We start from the raw sequence: 18,635 nt of genomic DNA, 5'->3' as shown, positions 1-18,635 counted from the left end.
AGCCTGCACAAAATTTAGTCATTTTATTCATATTCAGTTTCTTTTGTCTTTTATTAGCATATTTGGTAGTGGAGTCATCCAAAAGTAATTGAAAGTAATCAAGTTAAAGTAACTTTACCCAACCCTGTTTATAATTAAGGAGATATGGGGACTTCAAATGAAACCAAGACTTTTGGAAAATCCTGAATTTTTATGTGGAAGTTATCCCCTAAGGTGCAGTTCATCACATCTCCAAACGATGGAACCAGAGCACAAAGCAAGTACTGGTACATCCACATTGATTGCCCGTAAAGCCCCTCATCCTCCTCTCTTCTCCTTTCTGGGACCCACTCCCCCTCTTCCTGGGGCCCCACAGCTTTATTCCATCCCATCGCAGTGCAGCTGATCTAATAGCGTGCAGGTTTTGTTGTCACCTGAAGGCGCTTTTGTTGTCACGCCCTAAATGGATGAAGCAGTTTTGGAGAGTTCACACCATTTTGCAGCTCAGCACACCTTCGCATTCCGTGTGAGCCCCCCAAATTGATTCCATCCTCGTGTGCGTGAAGCCCCTTGATCCTCCAACCTCCTCGCCGGTCGCCCTTCGCTGTTAGCGCCTCGTAAATTAGCGAGGCGTTTTGCATCTCGGCCTTAAACGAGAACCCTGAACCCCTTCGCCTCATTTCCCATGATGTCCATCTTGAAGATTCCCCAAGGTCGGTGTCCTTCAACCCTGTCTTGGGGTCAGCTCGATAGAGAGGGCCGATCCTGTCAAATTTAGAAATCATTTTTAAATAATTCAAAACCTGATATATGCCATGTAAATAAATGAACACATAGCACCTGATGCCTAAATGTATGACATACATTTCTTTATGTACCGTATTTTCCGCACTATAAGGCGCACCGGGTTATAGGGCGCACCCCTCAAAAATAGTCTTTTGTCCGATATTTTCCATACATAAGGCGCACCGGATTATAAGGCGCTACAATGGGAACGTCGACAAAACAGTCAGATAGTTCAGTCCAACTTATTAACCCCTTAACATTCCGAAAGCTTGCAAAGAAGCAAATACGTGTCGAGAACACGTGCGATGTCACCAAACAAACATTTCTTAGTTTCCATTTTATTTTTTTGCTGGACACTGTGTGGACAGCAAAGTAAGAATTTTATTGTGCAGGGAAACGGGGTTCTTTACTGCGCATATGACAATAAACACTTTGAATTGAATTGGGTTTAAAAATACACTCATCACGGAAACTTCAAGATCGTTCTAAAACAAGATATCGGGAAAATATAAATCCGCATAGCTCACCTAAGTTCTCTTGCAGCCATCACGTTCATTAATGATACATAACCATGGTCCTCTTACAACCGTTAGTGTAATAAATCCAGGTGAGTAAAATATTTACAAATGCAGAATAGTAAAACATGTTTTCTCTATGCCCTAGTGAAACCCCAACTGTGTGATTCACATTCATCTTTTTCGGCCAATTGCAGGCTTCGTTTCGCCCCTTTAGCCTATGCGAGCCTGTAAATGATAAAAAGGATCCGCCCCCTTTACCTCCGAATAACTTTAGCCAATAGTGACTGATTCAAATGATGATTGACACATTGGTTAGGAAATGAAACGCCGGTATATACATCCCAGCATACACCGCGGACTACTTGGCGTTCGAGGTGAAATCTAGACGGCGGCTGCTTGCCTTAGTTGCAAGACTTTGCGACTTAATATTGATCCATATATAAGGCGCACTGTATTATAAGGCGCATGGTCAGCTTTTGGAAAAAATAAACGCTTTTAGGTGCGCCATATAGTGCGGAAAATACGGTATTTTGTCATTTACCTATGTAACGAGGTGGGGACCGGACCAGAAAAGAGGCAGGAGGCAGGAAGGGAGAACTCAATTGCGGTGACGATCAAAGCTTTTATTTAACAAAATAAAAGTCGTCCAAAACTCCGGGACAAAACAGAACAAAAACATTCTTACACTCAGAATGGTCAAGTACAGGTTTCCTCCGACTCAAACTAAACAGGACAGGGCATAACAGAAAGGAAAATGTGTAATGAGCCAACACCCGCAATACCCACAACCCAACCTTAAGTAGCACACACGCAATTAGCAGATCTGCTTCAGCTGGTGCCCAGGGGGCGGGGCAGACCGGTCGCCACGGCGACCATGCTGGCCATGACAACCTATATCTGTATGTATTTTGTCATGAATTATGTAGTAGATGTTGTGGAGTAGGGCGTAAAATTTGATATGTATTTGATGGTGTATTTTTGTGTTATTTGTCATTTACAGTGGAACCTCGGTTCTCGACCATAATCCGTTCCAGAACCCTGTTCGAAAAGCGATTTGTTCGAACACAGAAATAATTTTTCCCATTACAAATTATGTAAATCATTTTAATCCGTTCCAGCACCCTGAATGTTTACCTTTGTTTACCTTTAAGACACAAATAACATAAATGTAACCCAGGCTAATCGTACGTTCGTGTTAGCGTAATCTTCCATACGAAAGATTACGCTAACATCTCATCTCATCTCATTAGCTACACCGCTTATCCTCAGTAGGGTCGCGGGGGTGCAGGAACCCATCCCAGCAATCATCGGGCAGTGGGCAGGGGACACCCTGAACTGGTTGCCAGCCAATTGCACGACACACGGAGACAGACAACTCACTCGCTCATTTACACCTAGGGACAATTTGGACCAGCCAATTAACCTGACATGCATGTTTTTGGAATGTGGGAGGAAACCGGAGTGCCCGGAGGAAACCCACGCAAGCACGGGGAGAACATACAAACTCCGCACAGGAAGTCTGGAGCTGGATTTGAAACCACGCAGGAGGTTCCCAAGACATGAACTGTGCCGCACATGCGCTAACCACTGCGCTGCCGTGCTGCCTTACGCTAACATGAACGTGTAAAAATAAAAAAAAAAGGATAAAGAAATGAATTACGAATAGGATTTTTTACCTTTGTGGTGGTCAGCAGAAGGCGCAGGTGGACGGTGGAGAGGGACAGAGGAGGAAAGAAAATTATTGTTTGGAAGGCCAGTACCCTTCCATAAAAATTTCAGGGTGCTCTTCTGTCTGAGGGGTGCTCACAGGTTCAAATCTCTTTGCTACGGATGACTCGACTGCAGGATGTTCTTTTCTCTTAAAATATCTATCCAATGACACTTGCTTCTGCCTTCTTTTTAGCACTTTTCGGAAGTGGTTCATGACAGTGTCGTTGAAGTCATTGATGACTCTGGTGGCTGCAGCTTCATCGGGGTGTTGGAATTCGACGAAATTCTGTAACTCGGCCCATTTGCTACACATTTGTTTCATCTCGGACGTCCCCTAGTGTATTGGAGGTGCAATTGCACTTGAGAAAATTAAAAGAAGTAAAAAAATGTGATGTGAAACATTCACCCCGGCGTTCGAACTCCGATTTTTGTTCGAACAACGAAGCAAGAATTTCTCGAATTTTTTGGTCGGACTCCGATTTGTTCAAACTCAGAAGCGTTCGAAAACCGAGGTTCCACTGTATTTGTTTGCACTTGTGCGTCAAACATTGTTTACCTAACTTAACAGAGACTGAACGTGCTTTTATTACGTTTCCTCATGTTATGAACTGCTTAATTTACAAAGCCAAATACATGATATGGTTGTGATCACCCCCGTTGCCATGGGTCGGTACTTTGCTTTTTTCCATCTTAGCAACATTGCTAAAATTCGCCCTATGCTGTCTCAGTCGGATGCGGAGATTATAATTCACGCGTTTGTTACTTCCCGTCTCGATGACTGTAATGCACTACTCTCCGGTCTCCCGGAGTCCAAAATCAAGAGCCTTCAGCTAGTACAAAATGCTGAAAAGTCCGATCACATGACCCCGATTTTAGCCAACCTGCATTGGCTCCCTGTTAGCTTAAGATGTGATTTTAAGGTTCTGTTGGTAGTATACAAAATCATGCATGGACTTGCTCCCTCATATCTTTCAGATATAATCTCCCCCTATGTTCCGGTCCAGAGCCTTCGCTCTGAAAATTTTGGTCTACTAGTGATCCCAAGAGCCAAGAAGAGATCCGCAGGTTCAAGAGCGTTTTCCATTCGGGCCCCGGTGCTGTGGAAGACTTTTCCCCCTGAGATTTGATCCGCAACCGCAGTGGAAATGTTTAAATCTAAGCTTAAAACACACTTCTATTCTATAGCATGGGAATAACCTATATTTTATGTTGACAAAATCTGTTTATGATTTGTTATTGCAACATCCATTGCAGCCTGGTCATCCTGGAAGGGGGATTACCTCATGTACGGTCCCTTCTCAAGGTTTCATCATTTGCCTCATGTTGAGGTTTTTTAATTTTTCATTGCCCTCATGTCAGTTTTAGATCAGGGGGTGGTGTCATAATAGACTGTGGTTTGCAATAATCTGTAGTCTGTGCAGCCCTTTGAGACTCTTTGTGATTAAGGGCGTCACAAATAAACATGACTTGACTTGACATGTATTTTGTCGTGTATATTTTCGAGTATTATATCTTGTTATGTATGTTTCTTTTCTATATTTTGTCACGTATTTTGTCACTTATTTTTGTGTGCATATAATAATAATAAAATGTTATTCAAACAAGGAGGCCCAATTGCCCGAGGTTTTTAACCTCTTGATCAAAAACTAATTGGCTACTAATCTCTTGCTTCCCTAGTCAAGTCATATTTATTTATGACGCCCTTAATCACAAAAAAGTCTTAACGGGCTGTCCAGACTATTGACTACTATTACATTATATATTTATCGATTATTATATTGTCAAAAGTGGTGCAGAAAATCCGGAAATCATATTATTTTGCTCTATTTTTCAACTTAAAGCTCAATTAAACACGAAACGATAAACACAATTTAAAGAGCATTTATGTTTGTCACGTTTACATTTGGCGCCAACTGCCTAAGACTCTGATTGGCTCCCGGTCATAACTTGTACCAACTCCTGTCTGTCCCTTTTTGTCAGTCCGTCTGCGAACCTCAGTGAACACTAGGCAAGCCTTTTTTGACCCTGACTCCCACCTGTCACGTTTTTGCTCCTGTCTGTCCCCCGGCTTCGACCCGTTTTTGATCCTGACCACGTCTACTCTCCCGTCCCGGCTTTCGACCTCTTTTTATCCCCGACCACGTCTACTCTCCTTTCTTGGCTTATGAGTCGCTTCCAAACCCCGACCACGTATTTGCTCTCCTGTCCCGGCTACTGATCCGTTTTCCGTGCCCGACACCGCCATCGCTCGCCACGGAAGTTCCACTTCCGCATTCAGAGCAACCCTTTCCCTTTCTTCCAATATTTATTCTTCCAAAATTTCTGAGAGACGAGCACTGAAAAAGCTGCGGTCAATCATGGACAATTCATCACATACACTACACAGCATCATCTCCAAACGGAAGAGCAGCTTCAGCGACAGACTGCTGTCACAGTCTTGTTCCACGGACAGACTGAGGAGATCATTTCTTCCTCATTCCATGAGGCCCTTTAACTTCACCCGGGTGAGTAAAAGCCCACATTAAACCACACTCCACAAATATTAACCAATTTTTATTACAGTGTGTATTTTATGTAGCACTACTCTATATCAACACGCTACATTGGGTATTTATGTATTATATTCCTTTTACTTATTATTGTTTATTTTCAACACAAGGATACTGCTGGGAGTGTGAATTTCCCTACGAGGATTAATAAAGTATCTATCTATCTATCTATCTATCTATCTATTTATCTATCTATCTATCTATCTATCTATCTATCTATCTATCTATCTATCTATCTATCTATCTATCTATCTATCTATCTATCTATCTATCTATCTATCTATCTATCTATCTATCTATCTATCTAATAATAATAATAATAATTTCCTTTGTATTGTCATTCTTTGTAACAATGTACACAGAACGAAATGTCGATACACCTGACCCGTTGTAGCGAGCCGATGCAGCCGCAGCCAACAGAGGGCGCCGCCATTTTACCAATGTTATAAGTCTTAGGTATGACTCGGCCGAGGCGCGAACCAGCGACCTCCCAGTCTCAAAGCGGGCGCCTATCTATCTATCTATCTATCTATCTATCTATCTATCTATCTATCTATCTATCTATCTATCTATCTATCTATCTATCTATCTATCTATCTATCTATCTATCTATCTATCTATCTATCTATCAATAAAACTTGTGAGAAACGCAACGCAAGTGGGTCCTGTCTCCTTTCTGGTCTTGACAATGTTAATTTGACAATTTATTATTTTGGGATGCATTTATGAGTTTTATATATTTGTATGGAATATATTTGTTGCGGGGCAGCACGGCGGCGCAGTGGTTAGCGCTTGTGTGGCACAGTTCATGTCATGGGAACCTGTCGTGGGTTCAAATCCAGCTCCGGACTTACTGTGCGGAGTTTGTATGTTCTCCCCATGCTTGCGTGGGTTTTCTCCGGGCACTCCGGTTTCCTCCCACATTCCAAAAACATGCATTTCAGGTCAATTGGCCGGTCCAAATTGTCCCTAGGTGTGAATGAGCGAATGAGTTGTCTGTCCCTGTGTGCCCTGCGATTGGCTGGCAACCAGTTGAGGGTGTCCCCTGCCCACTGCCCGGAGATGGCTGGGATGGGCTCCAGCCCCCCGCGACCCTAATGAGGATAAGCGGTACGGCTAATGAGATGAGATATTTGTTGCTTTTTATATATACATTTATTTCTACTTATGACGGGATTGGTCCTCCTTAGCTCGATTGCTATCGGAGTATGTCGAACTTCGTAATTGAGATCGGGAGAAATTGTTGCATCACTGCGTTAACGGAATATAGATCAGGAAGTGTCTGTCACTTCTGCTTTATCCTGACGTTGTGTTCTTCTCGGTCGGGTTCGCTCGGTGAAGTTCTCCACTTTGGGATCAATGAAGTCATCTTCTTCTTGAGCTCTGGCTTCAAGTCCCGCTCAAGTCTTAAAGCTAGCATCCCTTCTTCTCGACTTACTGGGGACCCTTAAGACTCTTAATGCCAAGGGTGTCAAATTCATTTCCATCACAGGCCACGTGGTGCTAAGAAATGAGTTTGACATTTCTACAGTACTTAAAATACAAAACCCCCGCGGGCCTTTAAGTAAAAAGTGTTTTGCTGGCGTGTAGCTCGCTCGTGCGCTCGCTGCTGTCGTGCCGGATGACTTTGTTATCATCCGACTGTGTCAAGTCATTTGGCGCCGCTAGCAGGCATGTGTGTGACCGACAAAAGCGCTATTTGCCGGCTCCGTTAGAGGAGATTACCGAGTCGGCGGGGAAAACCTGCGGCTAGAGAGGGAAAAATTAGGCTTCATGAAGCATCGTGAAGCATCATGAAGCGTTTGGGGTTTTCTATTTTCTTTTTGTAGATGGTGCTCTTAATTTAAATATAAATGCCGGATCCGTTAGAGAATATTACAAAGCCGTAGGAGTTGGAAACGTGCGGCGAGTGTGGGGAAATTAATCCTTCATCAGTGTTCATTTTACCTCCGAAAAGTGCTCAAAAATCTATGGGTCCCAACAGAGATCTATGGGTCCCCAAAATTTAGTGTTATCGAGGTTGAAATCGTAAATCGGCGACAAATATATAATATAAACATATATATTCATTCAGGCAGTACGGCGGCGCAGTGGTTAGCACTTGTGCGACACAGTTCATGTCATAGGAACCTGTCGTGGGTTCAAATCCATCTCCAGACTTCCTGTGCTGAGTTTGTATGTTCTCCCCGTGCTTACGTGGGTTTCCTCCGGGCACTCCGGTTTCCTCCCACGTTCCAAAAATCACATCTTAAGCTAACAGGGAGCCAATGCAGGTTAGCTAAATCGGGGTCATGTGATCAAACTCTCTTGTCTTAGTTAAAAGCCTGGCTGCAGCATTTTGTACGAACTGAAGGCTCTTGATTTTGGACTTCGGGAGACCGGAGAGTAGTGCATTACAGTAATCGAGACAGAAGGTAAAAGAAAACAAACACTTCAAAGATAGATTATTACTTGATTACTTCCCACAAGTGTCAGAATTTGAACTCATCGCCAAGTGGATTGCCTCTCCAAATGACACACAGGAAAGCCTGACATTTACGCCAATGCAAACAGGTCACGCAATCAGAAGCAAATGCCTACCCCAGGAGGACAGAAAGTTGTCGCCTGGTCCAAAAGATGTGCCCCCCCCCTTTCCACCTACCCTCGGTCCCCTCAGCCTGTTTTCCCTTCAATCGCCACTAAACCCGGCGGAACACATTTAGATCTCGTGCAACTCTTGGGTGCCCACTCATCACTCGGCGCTGCGTTTGAAGATTACGGCGCTCTGCAACATCCTCGCCGGGCACCCGGGCGGCTTAGAGGGCCGCAATCCGTAATCCCTTACCCTTCTCGGGGAATTCTCCACGCGCTGAAATACGGCGGCCCCTCAACGCTCCCCGGGAACTATCGGCGCCTCGGGCCCAGATAGATGGACGACGCGTCGCCCCGAATGCGGCAGGGAAGTGGAGGCCGTTAAATTTCAAAGTATTTTCCACACGGCTCAGCAATCCTGTTGGTCGACGCTCGCACACGGGCCCTGTCGACGTTTAGGACGATCGAAAATGATTTCTCTCGCGGCTGTTTTACAAAATGCTTTTGAAATGCATAGTCAGTGTTTATACAAATCAAGTTTTTTTGGGTTGAAGAAATGTATTGACACTAATAACAGCAAACAGATTCAGATTCAGATTCAGATTCAGATCTACTTTATTGTCATTCTAGTACACGTGTATACAGAACGAAATGTCGATACATCTGACCCGCACAGTTTCCTTGAATGTACAGATATAAATAAAATGTTGTATTGAGTTGTAGTATTGAGTGCTAATAATATACTAAATAATTATGGCTATGTATAGTATTTTACAGTAGCGCAAATAGTGCAAGAGGAGTAGCTAACCAGATGTGCAAAATGTGCAGTCAGGTAAACAAGTCAGGTAAACAGAACAATAACACTGTAACAATAACGCTGTAAGTACAATAGTGCAGAGAAACAGATGTGCAAGGAGTGGCTAGCTATAAAGAACTCCCAGTAGTGCAAAAAGTCAAACAAAACCCACAGATGTACAGATTAGCAGCAGTTTAGATTTACTATGTGTTTGAGTGACCATTTAACAGTCTAATGGCCAGGGGGACAAGACTATTGTGGAACCTGGTGGTCCTGCACCGCACACTGCAGTACCTCTTCCCAGAGGCTAGCAGAGTGAACAGTCCATGATGTGGGTGAGAGGGGTCCCTGATAATGTTCTTAGCTTGGGATAGGCAGCGCTTCTGGCCAATGTCCTGAATGGAGGGAAGAGAAGTCCCGATGATTTTCTCTGCTGTCCTCGTTACCCTCCTCACACTACCCCAGTCGGTAGCGCTGCAGCCTCCACACCACACAGAGATACAGCTGGTCAGGATACTCTCTATGGTGCCCCTGTAGAATGTGATGAGGGAGGGTGGGGGCAGGCGGGCTCTCAAACAATGTGAGGTTTGAACAACCCTTCTCGACAATCTTAACAGCAATCGAGGATACGTATTCACAATTTCGTTATGTCTGTGTAGCGACCCTCGTTCATGCACGACACAAGGTTTCACAATCTCTGGTTTATTGCCTGCATTCAGTAAATAAAACAATACAAAAGTCAGGGGTCTCTGTTCTCGACTGCAATTATCTTCAACGCTTACAAAAATCACTTAAGCTACGGCAAGCGCTGAAGCCCATAAAGTGCCAAACGAAAAAAACAGTCGCAGACGCCCATGACTTAACAACTGAATGAGGTACCGGAATATTAACAGTAATACAACAAAAACACAGATTTTGTGAGAATTCAAAAAAACATTCAAAACAATCAAATTTCAACTCTGTTACACCCACCCCCACCGAATTATGGACAAAATCTCACACTTGGTTATAAAATCAAAATCAATATATAACAGTAGACATTGGGTCACACATATTAGGACCGACTTGAGAAGTATCCTTTAAGGATGCAGTGGCCAGAGAAAATTCTCTGAACCAGCCACCGGCTATAGAATGCCTTACACATTCCACATTCACCCAAGACATATACAAGACATAAATGAGCACAAAACATTCTCTCCAAAACCAAGTTATTTCAGAAGAATTTTAAAGGGAAAAATTGTCATGCCCCAAGAGCTCGAACTACTGTGTTACGCATAGTCTAAACATTACACTGTAGGTGTCTGGTGACATCTTGTCTAGCCATAGTGTGAAGAAGCCTGTTGACTGGTCGTATAACACGACCCAGGCGTGTAGTGCGGTGTGGTGCAGACTCTGGTTGATCAGTGTGGCTAACGTTACCTCCAGAGACAGCAGCCACTACAGATTGAACATGATCATGCTCACTAAGAGTCGAAATGTCATCCCTAACAGCAGTGTCGTGAGTATGAGTGGTCAAGGAATGACCAGAGTGATCAGAACTTTCAGAGTTCAGCCCATGCACCCACTCTCTGGTTCTCTCCCCAGATGCAGGTGTGAGATCTGTGTAGTTGTCAAGGCCTGAGATGCTTACAAGACTCTGCGCATCATCTGCCGCACATCCAGACCGGTTTAGCTGAGCAGGCACTCGAGCATGAGACTCTTCGGAGACAGTGGGACTGGTCATTGAAGAACAAACAGAGGCAGATGATTGTGCAGAGGACAAAGACAAATCAGACTGGGGAGAGGGCTGGTCTTGAACTGGGAGAAAGTTAACCAACATCAGCAGGTTACGGTGAACAACCTTCTCATTCCCTGTGATGGTGTCTTGAATTCTGAATGTGTGTGTTTGAGGGTTCATCTCAATAACAGTGTAGATGATAGACTCCCACCTATCAGACAATTTTCGCTTGCCCCTCTCATTTTTGTTCGCCACAAGGACTCTATCTCCAACTTCAATTGACGGCCCTTTTGCTGCCCTGTTATAGAGTCGAGTCTGTCTGCCCTGTTCCTTTTTTGCATGTTCCTGAGCAATTGACATAGCCTCCTTCAGGTCTTCAGACAGTTTTGCAACATATCTGCCGTAGGTGGTAATGTCAGGGTCAGACAAAATGTTCCCAAACAGAGTGTCAACTGGGAGGCGAGGAACTCTCCCAAACATCAAGTAAAATGGTGCATATCCAGTAGTTTCATGAGCAGTGCAATTGTACATGAATGTGAGTGTTTGTAAACGTCTTGGCCAGTCCTGCTTTGATTCAGGGGGCAGAGCTCTGATCATATTGCCCAAAGTACGATTAAAACGCTCAACACTCCCATTTCCCATCGGATGGTACGGGGTAGTATGTGACTTACGCACCCCAGATAATTGTAAAAGTTCTGCGACCAAATTGCTCTCAAAGCTTGGGCCTTGATCACTGTGGATCCTCTCCGGAAAGCCATAAACACAAAAATACTTTTCCCATAGAACTTTAGCTACTTGCCTGGCTGACTGGTCTCTACATGGAAAAGCTTGTGCTAATCTGGTGAAATGGTCTGTTATGACTAGTACGTCAACAGATTTGTTGTGTGAATCTTCAGCGGACCAGAAATCAATACAAACAAGTTGCAATGGGCGGGAAGTGGCAATGCTTTCCAGAGGGGCCCTCCCTGCAGGCTCAGTGACTTTGCTGACTATGCAACGCTGACATTGACGAACATGCATCCTCACATCTCTGTCCATATGCAACCAAAAGAATCTCTGTCTGGCGATGCTCAGGGTTCTTGACTGGCCTTGATGGCCCGCACTGTCATGCACCCCTTTTAAAACTTCGGCCTTCAGGCAATCAGGGACCACTAACTGATGGCGTTTTGCATTTGAAATCTGATTACGGGATACTCTGTACAAAACATCATCACTCAGAACAAACTTCTCCCAGTGCTTCAGGAGGCCCAGAACTTGACTTGTCTCGTGTGCCCTTTCACGTCTAGACGGTCTTCGAGACCGTTCCACATAAAACCGAAGACGAGACAAAACTCTGTCCCTGGACTGAGCCTCCCGCAGGTCATCCATGGAGAAAGCAGGCAGACTGGGTAGTGTATCTGGGATAAGGTGGGGCATGTGGCTTATCAGTTGAGCTGCACGAGTTCTCGCACCGGAGGCCCATTCAGTGTGTGACTGGACAACAGCAGCAACTTCTTGATTGGATACAGTCTGGGCCGACACGAGTAATGACTGGACATTTGTAGCTAAAGAATGGGACAGCTTCTCTGCCATGACAGGCTGATCGGTAGAGTCTCTGAAAGTCTGTTGGACGGCTGTATCAGACAAAACCGCAGCTTCCGCAGTGAGATCATGAAGAGGTTCACTGACTAGTCTGTGGCCAACATTCTGACAAAAAGGGACACGGCTGAGAGCGTCAGCAACCGTGTTTTTGGGACCAGGCACATATTTGATTTCAAAGTTGTAACTGGCCAGCTTTGACACCCATCTTTGCTCACAACAGTCCAATTTGGGTTTAGTCATAATGTGTGTAAGTGGATTATTGTCAGTCCAGACGGTAAACTCATGGCCTTTCAACCAATGGCTAAACTTCTCACACACAGCCCACTTCAGTGCAAGAAATTCCAAACGGTGAGCTGGGTAGTTCTTCTGTGACCGGGTCAAAGACTTGCTAGCGAACGCAATTGGCCTAGCCACTGTGTCACCTTCACGTACCTGGGACAAAACGGCTCCAAGGCCATCCAGTGAGGCGTCAGTCGACAGCAAAAATGGATAAGGGCCTTTTTGAGGTCTGTAAATGCCTGGTCGTGGTCAGCAGTCCAGTCACCTGATTTCAGTTTGCGGCCCACTACAGTGCATTTGGGCTTTCTGCCTTTCTTCTGTTTCTGGCCAGCCAGCAGATAAAACAAGGGCTTTGCGAGTGTTGAATACCCCGGAATGAAGTGTTGATAAAAATTTAACATGCCCAAGAAAGACCGTACACGTTTCACAGAAGGTGTCGCTCCATCCGACTCCATCAAGTCCGCCACAGTCATTTTGCTTATACTTTCAACTTTTTCTGGATCGGTTGACACTCCATGTTCATCAATAATGTGCCCCAAGAATTTTACAGATTTCCTTAAAAAGTGACATTTCCTGGGGGCCAGTTTCAGATTGTGGGCACGGAGTTTGCTGAACACCATTTCAAGACGTCTGAGTGCAGAACTTTCATCAGGGGCAAAAACTAAAATGTCGTCCAAGTAGCATAGCAGACTTAAATAGTTTTGGTCCCCGAAAATGGATGTCATCATCCTCATGAAACTCCCTGGGCTATTACAGAGCCCCTGTGGCAACCTGTTGTACTCATAAAGCCCCATAGGCGTAGTGAACGCTGAGTACTTCCTATCATCTTCGTGTAAAGGCATGTTGTAAAACCCAGACGTCAAGTCCATTGTACTGAAGAAGGAGTTGCCACCAAGTGCTGCTAAGCAATCAGCCTGATGTGGCAGAGGATGAGCGTCTTTCAGAGTCCTCTTGTTCAACCACCTAAAGTCAGTGCACACACGCATATCACCATTCTTCTTCCAGATGAGAACTAAAGGTGAAGCATATTCACTTGTCGACTTTCGAATGATCTCTTTCTCTTCCATTTCATTCAAAACTTGGCGTAATTTTTGATACTGACTCGGTGGCACACGTCTAAAAGGGAGTCTGAACGGCTTTTGGTCAACCAGATGGGTTCTGTGAACAAAGTCCTTCGCCTTTCCGCAGTCAAGGTGATTACGCGAGAAGATGTCTTGGTAGTGAATGATCAGCTCTGACAACTTGTCTTTACACTCAGACGATGCATCACAACAGCCAACATCTAGTTCACCCAGGCCAATAGACTGTAGCTTCTCCTCAGCATTACTTACATCAGAGCAGACAGGGGGCAATTGCACAACGGAAGTACTCTGATGGCCACTGACCAGGTCTAGATCCTCCAAAGCAACACAAGGCACCAAGTCAGCCAGCTTTGCATTGCGTCTCAAAAACAGCGGATATTCTGTGACATTCATGACTTTCAGTGGAACCCATCCATCTGCCCACAGAGGTGTGACGATTCTGGCGACCATTAGACCCTTGGGGGCAGATCGTGCCGACGTAGGTTCTGTCATCGCTGCGCTCCCAGGAGATACTCGTGCAGTTTTTGACAGCTTCCCCCACAAGAGGTACTCACGGCCAGGCTCAAGGCATGTGGCTGAATTGCAGAGCACTGTGCCTATCTTCTCGGGCATTTCACCACCACTCCATCTATGCAAGCCAGCTAGCAATGAAAGAAATTGCTCAGTTTCAGCATTAGTGGATGATGGAGCAGAGATTGCTGTCCAGTACGCACCAAACTTCTTTGACTCATGCAATATGTTTCTGATAACATTAGTTCCAATGATTAGGTCATCAGGTTGCCCCTCAACAACAATTGTTGGCACAATCATTTTACAATTATTGATTTCCATTTCGATGTTGAAAGCTGACTTTGGGCACACTCGTCGACCCCCAACACCAATGAGTGTCACGTTGGTGGAAAATTCGTCTTCTGTACGTACTGCTCCAACAGAGAGCATCTTACGCAGAGCAGTCTCACTCACGGTACAGGCCATGGAGCCACTATCCAACATCGCCCCCAAAGTCATACTGCTCCCCACTCTAACTGGTACATAAAACAAACTATCGCGGCCCCCTACAGTATGTGTGTTTTGATAAACAATATTAGGCAACTGAGATTGTGTGAACGTGTCAGAATTAAAAACTGAATTGAAATTGAGATCAAATGGGTGGGAGAACTCATTTTGACCTGTACGGCCTCCCTCTGAATACAGGTCAGCTAGTTTCCCGAAACTAAACTGATTTGGGGAGAAACTTTGTCGGGGCAATGCTGCTTAGAGTGACCAGGGGCTAGGCACTTGAAACACAGATTATTCAATTTGCAATGATATAAAGTGGAGTGATCAGCGCCACCACACACTTTACATGGAGGAGAGTTGAAAGGACTTAGGCGCCTCTGAATACGCTCAGGATTCCGTGGCTCCACTCTAGACAAAACTCTCTCTAGCATGCTCATCATTCGGCCAAGGACATCACTGTCATCTTTCTGAGCAGGCTGTGGGACATACTGTGGTGGGACATGCTGTGGTGGGACATGCTGTGATGGGACACGGACAGGCGGTGAGACATGCTGTGGGCGCTGGGCATGCTGTCGAACACACGAAAAATGTGTATATGGATCGGGGTTAACATGGTGGGGACAAATGGACTGGAGACCCGTCTCTATAGAGCCAGAGTAGGAACAACAAGGAGATTCACTGTCAAGCACTGCAGTCGGGTAATTCTTCAGTGGAGGGACACTGCAAGACCTAGTTGACGCCCCTGATTCCCTTTGATACTCATCTATCCTGAGTTGAACGTCCTTAGAAGTCCACTCATTAACAGGCTTGCATCTGAAAATGTTTGATAGCTGTGGATCAGGACAGTACTTTGCAAACATTTGTGCCACTTCCCCGCCAAGGTTTTCCATTTTTCTGCCCAAGCGACGCAAACCCTCATCAGCAGTGTCTGCTGCTTTGTTTAGTCTGATCCAGTAGTCAACTGGATTTTCCTTTGGCGTGGGTAGCGTGGTGTAAAAATCTTGCAACGGGAGAGTTGACGAGGAATGACTAAAGTATCGTATTAGAATGTCATAAATGATATCTGGGTCTTGCCTCACATCAAGTGCCTCATCACTCCTGAGAGCTACTCTGACAACGTCTCTTGCCCTCCCTAAAAGCCTGCTTAGTATCTCATCTGCTTTCTCAGCTGTTGTATATGACTGTTTCCGAAGCTGGGCTTTAGTCATGGTGATCCATTCTTGAATTGAACACTTGTCAGAACCATTTCCCCTGAAAGTCACAATTTCACGTTCAGTCTTGACATGGACAATTACCGGTGTAGTGTTTTCCTGCGTTGTGTTATGTGGTCTAGGGTCGTCTTTAGTCATAACAGTCGCTGCTTTTCCAGTCATTGGTGTGTCATGTGCATGTGTGCGATCAATGAAACCAGAAGAGAGCAGACTAGCCAATACTGAGTTGCCTATCTGTTCTCCAATTCGGCCTACCATGTCAGTCAAGTGTTGCAGGGCAATATTATCACTCATTTGGGTTGAAGTCTGTGCATTCTCCCTCAAGAACTGTTCACTTGGAGACCAGTTTGGGCTCATACCACGCCCCCTGTCCCTCCCATCACTAACATGTTCTTGGAGACCACCTACACCTTTACTTCCATACCCACTAGTAAGTGTGTTTGCATTCAAACCATTAAAATGGACACCCCTGCCAATAGAAAAGCCCTGAAAATCGTCATTTTGACTACTATATCCTTCAGCCATTATACTTTTGATAATACAAAGAATAGAAAATAAAACAGGAAAAATAAAAACCAGAAATTAACTAATAATTAACGTATTGATAGCAAATGCACAGTGGCACAAATACATAAAACAAAATCAAAGCGCCAATGCAGTACAACAGTACCCTCTAGTGGACACAAGAAGAATATGCAGCAACGCTGGGATCTGCTCAGAGGCTGATCGAAATGATCCAGTTGCGTAGTCACGGCACCAGTGTAGCGACCCTCGTTCATGCACGACACAAGGTTTCACAATCTCTGGTTTATTGCCTGCATTCAGTAAATAAAACAATACAAAAGTCAGGGGTCTCTGTTCTCGACTGCAATTATCTTCAACGCTTACAAAAATCACTTAAGCTACGGCAAGCGCTGAAGCCCATAAAGTGCCAAACGAAAAAAACAGTCGCAGACGCCCATGACTTAACAACTGAATGAGGTACCGGAATATTAACAGTAATACAACAAAAACACAGATTTTGTGAGAATTCAAAAAAACATTCAAAACAATCAAATTTCAACTCTGTTACACCTGGCAATATAACGTTTTAACATTTTTTTCTGACATTTTTAACATCTTTGTTAGTGTCAATAGATCTGTCCATGTCACGAAAGGTGGGTGACCGGACCAGAACGGAGGCAGGAGGCAGGAAGGGAGAACTCAATTGCGTAGACAATCATAACTTTTATTTAACAAAATAAAAGTCGTCCAAAAACTCCGGGACAAAACAGAACAAAAACATTCTTACACTCAGAATGGTCAAGTACAGGTTTCCTCCGACTTAAACTAAACAGGACAGGGCATAAGAGAACAGAAAAGGTGTAATGAGCCGACCACCCGCAATACCCACAACCCAACCTTAAGTAGCAGCCACGCAATTAGCTGATCTGCTTCAGCTGGTGCCCAGGGGGCGGGGCAGACCGATCGCCACGGCGACCATGACAGTCCAGGCCAAAGTCCCGCGATTGCTTTTTGGACTGAACAAATCCATTGACACCAACAGCGGTACACAAACATTGTGAGGTTCGAACGAGCCCTCTCGACAATCTCAACAGCAATCAAGCATATTCACAATTTTGTTATATCTGACAATATGACGTTTTAACATTTTTTTTCTCACATTTTCAACATCAATTAAGCAATTTCAGAGTTAATATCGACACTTTTAACATTCACTATTTCCTTATATCAAGTAGCCTTATCCAAAAAGCCACATGGAAAAAACACACAGAAAAAGGCAATCAATATACCAATCAATAAACCGAACCCTAACCCCTAGTGCAGTGGTGTCAAACTCATTTTAACTCGGGGGCCACACAATAGAACAAACATTCTGTCGGGGGCCGGACTAGTAGATTAGAGAGAAAGAAAAAGAGAGAGAAAGAAATAAGAGAGAGAATGTGAGAAACAAAAGAGATAAAAAATAGTGAGAGAGAGGGAAAAAAGAGAGTGAAGGAAATCCTAAGAAATATAGTAAGAGAGAAAGAGAGGAGAGAAAGAAAGGGAGAAACAGAGAAGGGAAAAACAAATGAAAGAGAGAGAAAAGAGAAAAGGAAAAAGGAAGAGAGAGCAAAATAAGGTATAACGACACACAGAGAGAAAGACACAGAGGAACAAAGAAAGAGACAGAGAGAGACAGAGACAGACATAGTGAGAGAGAGAGAGAGAGAGAGAGAGAGAGAGAGAGAGAGAGAGAGAGAGAGAGAGAGAGAGAGAGAGTACAAGTACAGCGTTGGTGAGAGGCACCTGGCTTTGGCAACATCACGTGGACCTATTTCAACTCGCAGCTCATTTTTCTCTTGCGCTTCCCTCAGCGTTGCTTCGCGGGCCAGATACAATCCCTTGGCGGGCCTGATCCGGCCCGCGGGCCGCCTGTTTGACACCTGTGCCCTAGTGGAAGGTGGCTAGAGTCAAAAACACACTTGCATTGACCAAATATTCATGTCCCTTTGCTCTTCCCAACCTGACACTGAACAATAAGCCTACAAAGGGTGAGTTGCTGTGCCATAGAGCCTGTCCACAATGCTCTTACTTCTCTAGTGCCTTCAATACCATACAGCCTCTGCTACTGAGTAGGAAATTGACAGAGATGGGAGTTAGCTCACACCTTGTAGAATGGATTACTGACTACCTGACAGGCAGACCGCAGTATGTGAAACAGGGGGGCTGTACATCGGACACTGTGGTTAGCAGCACAGGATCTCCGCAGGGGACCGTTCTCTCTCCGTTCCTATTCATTCTATATACATCGGACTTTAAGTACAACTCTGAGTCCTGCCATGTGCAAAAGTTTGCAGATGACACTGCGATCGTG

The sequence above is a fragment of the Urocampus carinirostris genome, chromosome 2 (assembly GCF_059441175.1).
Source record: "Urocampus carinirostris isolate Australia breed hairy pipefish chromosome 2, RoL_Ucar_1.0, whole genome shotgun sequence".
Classification (NCBI taxonomy): Eukaryota; Metazoa; Chordata; class Actinopteri; order Syngnathiformes; family Syngnathidae; genus Urocampus; species Urocampus carinirostris.
Note: the sequence above shows the minus strand (reverse complement) of the source record.